Source organism: Parasteatoda tepidariorum, chromosome 10 (assembly GCF_982258835.1).
Source record: "Parasteatoda tepidariorum strain Cologne lab strain chromosome 10, Ptep-v5.0, whole genome shotgun sequence".
Taxonomy (NCBI): domain Eukaryota; kingdom Metazoa; phylum Arthropoda; class Arachnida; order Araneae; family Theridiidae; genus Parasteatoda; species Parasteatoda tepidariorum.
The window spans coordinates 76062302-76068551 of NC_141764.1; positions in this window are offsets into that span (position 1 = coordinate 76062302).

Below are 6250 nucleotides of genomic sequence, written 5' to 3' on the forward strand. Positions count from 1 at the left end.
CAAGGACTGTTAATCAAGAACCAATTTACTTGGGTACTAGTGTTGTGGCGTATCCTATCCTAATTATTTATCCTTAATTTATAAATCCTAATTACATATTTAATTAGGATATATAAATCCCGATTTAAGATGATTACAAGGAAAAAAAACTGGTAAAATTACGGTATTGTATGGTAATTAATGACAAGTCCGGTAAAAATAACTGTAATTCTGGTTTTAAAAAAACACAAATTATACAGCATTTAAAGCATTCATTTTGTAATTTTTTTGTCCATATGGTAATGATTCTTATGGTAAAAACTTAATAATTTAAATATACTGAAATGGCAGAAAAGCGTATAATTTATCAACTAAAAGAAAAAAGAAAAAAAGAAAAACATCACACGTCGAATAATCTATCGATTTGCAGTTAACGTGATATTTAAAATAAAGTTTTTTTTCATACAAATCTTTATATGTTAATAAACGCCTATACAAGTCTTTGACTAAAAATTCAATATTTAAATTCAATTTTTTGATTTTGAATTCCGCCAAAAATTGGGAATTGAAACGTATTTACGTTGCTTTTGCTTCCTATTATATGTTTTTTAACAAATTTTCATAGCTCTAGGTCTCGTGATTGTTAGAAGCTACAACTTCTTTACCTAAATGAATTTGGCAGCTTTCATCGTCTTCCAATGTCTTATGAAATTTTTAAATGTTTATAAATGTATTTTTGCTGTTCTTTAAATATATTTATCTTGCATATTTACTGGTATAGAGTAGATATATTTTTCAATTCATCTTGAACTTATTATATCGTTGTGATATTTTATTGTATATAATATTCTTTAAATGTGGAAAATAATACTGCTTGTTAATTAAACTTTTAACAAATGAGTTCACTAAAGTATAATTTTCTATTGATTGGTTTATGAATACACTTATCATGCACTAAAAATAGCTTTAATCATGTTATTTCAATATTCTTTACTATTTAAACTGTTTTTCGTTAATTTGCAAAATGAGATCAATAGTGAAGTTTTTTTAAAACTTTTTTTAATAATAAGCAACGAATTTAAATAGTTATGCAAATGTTATTGAACTTTTATATCATTTTTATGACTGATTGAGCACATAAAATGATATTGCTTATGAATAAAGAACAGTTTGAATTTTTGTATTGCATTTTAAAAGGTTATAATTGACTCTATAAATTAAATTTATCAATTGACTATCTAGAAATTGACTCTATATTTATAGGTATTTTTATAGAAAAAGCCTGACCACAGCGACAGTTTCTTAATATTTATATAGTTTATAGTTGAGATTTTTTTTAAAATTTTTTCTTCATTCTAATATTGGATAACTTCACAATTACGTTTTAAGAAATGTTATATTTTGTCTAAAATTTTCCAAAAATTATTACCGGCTAATGAGTTAATAATGCTGATTTTTATCTTAAAAAGTTTCAGTAAATATCAATTTTTTTAAAAAAAAGATCTTATGAATTGTTCATTTTTTAAATTGTTATAACACATTCGTTGAAATTGTTAATTTTTTGTTAAACTTTTAATTTGAATAAAATATGATGTGTATAAATTCTTTTTAGCGATAAATAATTTTACAAAATAAGTTCCTAATTTATCTAAAATTTAAATTTCAATCATAAGATTTGCTAATATTTTACAATTAGAGAAAACAGTAGGAAAGCTATTTTCAAAAATAAAATTTGACACACATTTATTGAAAAAAAAAGTTTCTTTTTTAAAAAAGTAAAAAAAAAATTCTTAGAAAACTTTAGGTAATTTAAAAATTTATTATGAAATTAAAAATATTTTTATTAATTACAGAAAAATATGTTTCACAACTTAATTCATTACTTATTTAATTAATTTTTTCAGCACTTTACGTATATTTATATGCACCAAAATTCGTGGTTGAGAACAGTTGTGTAACAGCTAAAAACCTCTTTAGATGTCGTTTCCTTATAATAAAAAGATATTTTTTTCTTCTTCTTAATTCACGGGATTTTTATAAACTTTTATTAATTAATATTTTTTAATATCATAGAACTATGCAATTGTTATTTTTTAAATGCATGAAATTTGAAAAATTGTTATTTTTCATATAAAATATCATTACAACGAACAAAACTATAAAACATATATATCTTGTTAAATGTTGTATGTATGTGTGTGTTTTCTTCTTCAATTTGAGAAAATAAAAAAATATATAAATGCTTGTTTTGTTCTCTTTATCTTGCCTTATTTTTGAAATAATTTCATTATAGAAGCATGCAATTATCTTGATAAAGAAACATGCAACTTATTATTTGGGTGATTAAACTATAAATAAACAAAAGTTACGCAAAAGTAGAAGATTGACCTCTGTGCCGAATTTTACTTATGAAGAGTCAAGTAATATCAAGTATTTAAATTTTTATTTAAAAAATTATTCTTCACAAAAATTAAAATGAATTCATTAATTTGAAATATTAATTATAATTAAATTTTTATTAATTAAAAATATATAATTTTTAATTATAAGTAGTTATTATTTATAAATTATAATGAATTATAAATTATAATTAATTATTTGATTTATTTTGGATAAATACTTTCAATTTTTTTACTGATTAAAATTTTAAAAACCCCTCTTGATTTTTTTATGCCAAAATATGATCTTTATTATCATGAGAAAAAAAAATCGAGGAAATAAAAGTTGTTACTTTCCAGTATGAATTCTTGAAATCTACCAAAAAAATTCCCCAAAAAATTCTTTTAATAAGACCTTTTAAAAGCTCATATATAAATATTTTCAGTATTTTAACAGTTTAGTTACATATTGTTGATTTTTTCTTTCCCAGTGACATAAATATAAAAGTTAAAGACATTTTTAACATACGAGCCACCATCAGTAGTTATGCTATTTTCTTCAAATGAGTAAATTTTGAAAATAAACCCCTTATCGTTGTTTTTGTTCGAAAACTCTGAGTAAATCATAATTACTTAATTTTTAATTCCAATTAATACATAAAATTAATTCATAAGTTTTTATAAAAACTTAATACATATTGTTCTAGCAGAAACAATTAGATGACATTTATATAAAATTATTCTACTAAACTAACAATGTATTGAATTTTTTTGATATTAAAAGTATAAAATGAAATTTTTATCTATTGTTTTTAAAAATTTTTTAGATTTTAATTATATAAAATGTTCACAATAATGTTTATATACATCTTCAAAAAAAATATCCACATGGAAAATATTTCTGTGTAATTTAAGATTTGGAGGGAAACTTATTGTTGCATATGCTAATTAAGAAAGTTATAAGTACCTGGCAACAAATTTCTTAAAAAAGTTGTGGTAACAGTTTACTTAATGTTTAACCATTGTAATTTTGTTAACATATTAAAAAAAATCATACAATAAAATTAATTATTGATTTAAATAAATAAATATTAAATAAAAAAATTAAAAAAAAATCTCAATAAAGAAAGGTTATAAAATAATTTTTTTTTTGATAAATATTATAGCATTAAAAAATAGAAACTAATTTAATAATTTAGACAATTCCTTTTAAAAATTTAAAGTTTTGTTTACTAGTTCTTATTTAAAATGAATATTAAAAAAAATGTATGATATCTCTTTAAACAACAAAAGCTGCATCAAAATTTAAATGCAATGAAATTTTAGTAGATTTGTGCCAGTTTCGAATTTGATAAAGATAAAATGATCAAAATTTAATATTTTGTTTCATTAAACAAATTAAATCAAGAGAACGTGCTTCTTTAAGTGTTTAAAATTCATTTTCCTGTAAATTATATAATAAATAATTTCAAAAACTAAATTAAGAAGTGTACAGCTTCAATACATTTCAAGAAGTTCGAAAAAATATTTGATAAAAATTTTACTTTAGTGGTCAACACTTCATGAATTTTGAATACTTTTCTTCTTCATGGAATTTGTATGAAACTGGATTCATAATAATAAAGAATGAGCGTCATATTTTTCAAAGATGCTCATGGCCTAGATATATTAATAAAGCATATAAAAAAAGGAAATTAATTTCCAAAACACGTAAAAGAACAGATAGTGCTAATATCACCATTTATAAGTTAAACAATGTTTGGAGCTCTGGTTGGGAGACTGCTGATTATTATCTTCAATTCAGAAGGCATGTCCGATATTCTAAACTTTCACAATGTTTTTTCAGTAAGAGTTTTTGATTCGTGTTTAAAATTATTTTTCAGTTTTATGTATCAGGATGAATCATTGTTTTCTATCTACTCGAAATTTGATTTTTAATTTAATGAATAACCAACATCAAATTAACTAACAAGTTTAGATGATAAGTTCTCACATCGAGTGTTATCTAATGCCTAACATTCAATGGTCCAAGGTACAACATATGGTGGTCTTAAGTACAAAACTTTATATTTTGGGTCAATTATTTTATTAATGAACAAAATATATTCATAATTCTTATAAGTTATTTGAATATATATATATGTGTGAATGTTTTTCTTCTTTTGCTCTTACGTTACAATGTTTTCAAGAAAGTTCTTGCATACATTTTAAAGGCCAATAATTATTTATTTTACTCTTTTACTTTTAATAATGATGTTTGAAGTTTGTAATTATATTAATATCTATTCAATAATCCATTTCCTGTTTAATATTTCTGTTACTTTTAAGAAATTAAATAAAATAATGAGTGGAAAAAATAGTAATAATTTAAATATATATATATGTGTGTGCATGTATTATTAAAGTGTTATCATTTAAAATTACATATTTTAAGATTTTAGACACATTATAAAGTAATTTTCATTTTAGGTTAATTATTCTTCATTTTGAAATATCTCTTTCGCTGTCGTAAAGGAATGCGTCCTGATGAGAATCTTTACGTTTATTCATCAATTTTTTAATTATATATATATATATATAACGTCGTTGCCGAGTGGAAGGATTAAAACAGGTCATAGGTCGGGAAGGAGGGTACAAAATTTATTTATTAATTATTAGACAAGAGCAGTCATGAGAAAGAGTAAAAGTGCACACGAAAAGTTGCGCTCCTTGGTTATATGTTAGGGAAAATCTTGCAAAGTAAAATCCGTAAAATGTCTTAATTTAGGGAAAGAGGGAAATCTTAGTAGTTGCTATTGGTTTATGAGATAGATCGAACGTTTCCCACACAAGAGCAAAGGGAAAAATGTCCTGCTCTTAATTAAATGCATAGTTGAGCCAAAAATAGATTTAAGAACAGGATGTGGCTTTTAAAAGTGTGAGAAAGTATTTCAAATAGAATAATTAATTAGGAAGAAGTTTTATAGCAGAGAAACTAACATAAAAAGATTAATTGAAGCTTTTTATGTTACATATATATATATATATATATATATATATATTCAAAATGAAGAATAAAACAAAGAAAAATTAAAGACATATGAAAAAAGTGGGAAATAATAAGTAAAAAAATAACAAACAACAGTTTAATAATAAAAAAAAGGATGAAATTTTATTTAAGAAACCGGAAGAAAAAAAAACGGGGAAAAAAAAGAAAGATATAATCCCTTCATCAGCCCACACGATTATATCCGTCAAAGAAATTTAAATAAAATTTCATCCTTTTTTTTATTAAACTGTTGTTTGTTATTTTTTTTACTTATTATTTCCCCCTTTTTTCGCATGTCTTTAATTTTTCTTTGTTTCATTCTTCATTTTGAACTTATCTAATGGGTTCTGTTTACTTGCAGCCTAAGAGCAATAAATGAAACTTATTGTTTTTCTTAACTTTCTTCGTGTTTTCTTGTATCTATTTATTATTATTATATATATATATATATATATATATATATATATATATATATATATATATATATATATATATATATATATAAAGAGTTAATAATTTTTTTACTTCTTTTGTTTTTATTGTGTAATTGCATTATATTATGGGTCCTTATACAGCTTAAATGCAGTTCATGAAATTAAATTATTTTTCGTAATTTTATCTTTTTTTTTAACTTTAATTGTTTTTTTTATGAAGATATACAATACGACCGAAAATACAATATAATTGAATATACATAAACGATATTCATTAGAGCGATAAACCGATTTTCGGGGATGAAATGAGATCCCAAGTATTCTGAATAGTAATTAAGGATTATTATGCAAATTGAAATTGTGCCCTAACATCACATGATGCAATAAAAGCAATAAATTACAGATAAGACGACGTAAAACACAAATTTATT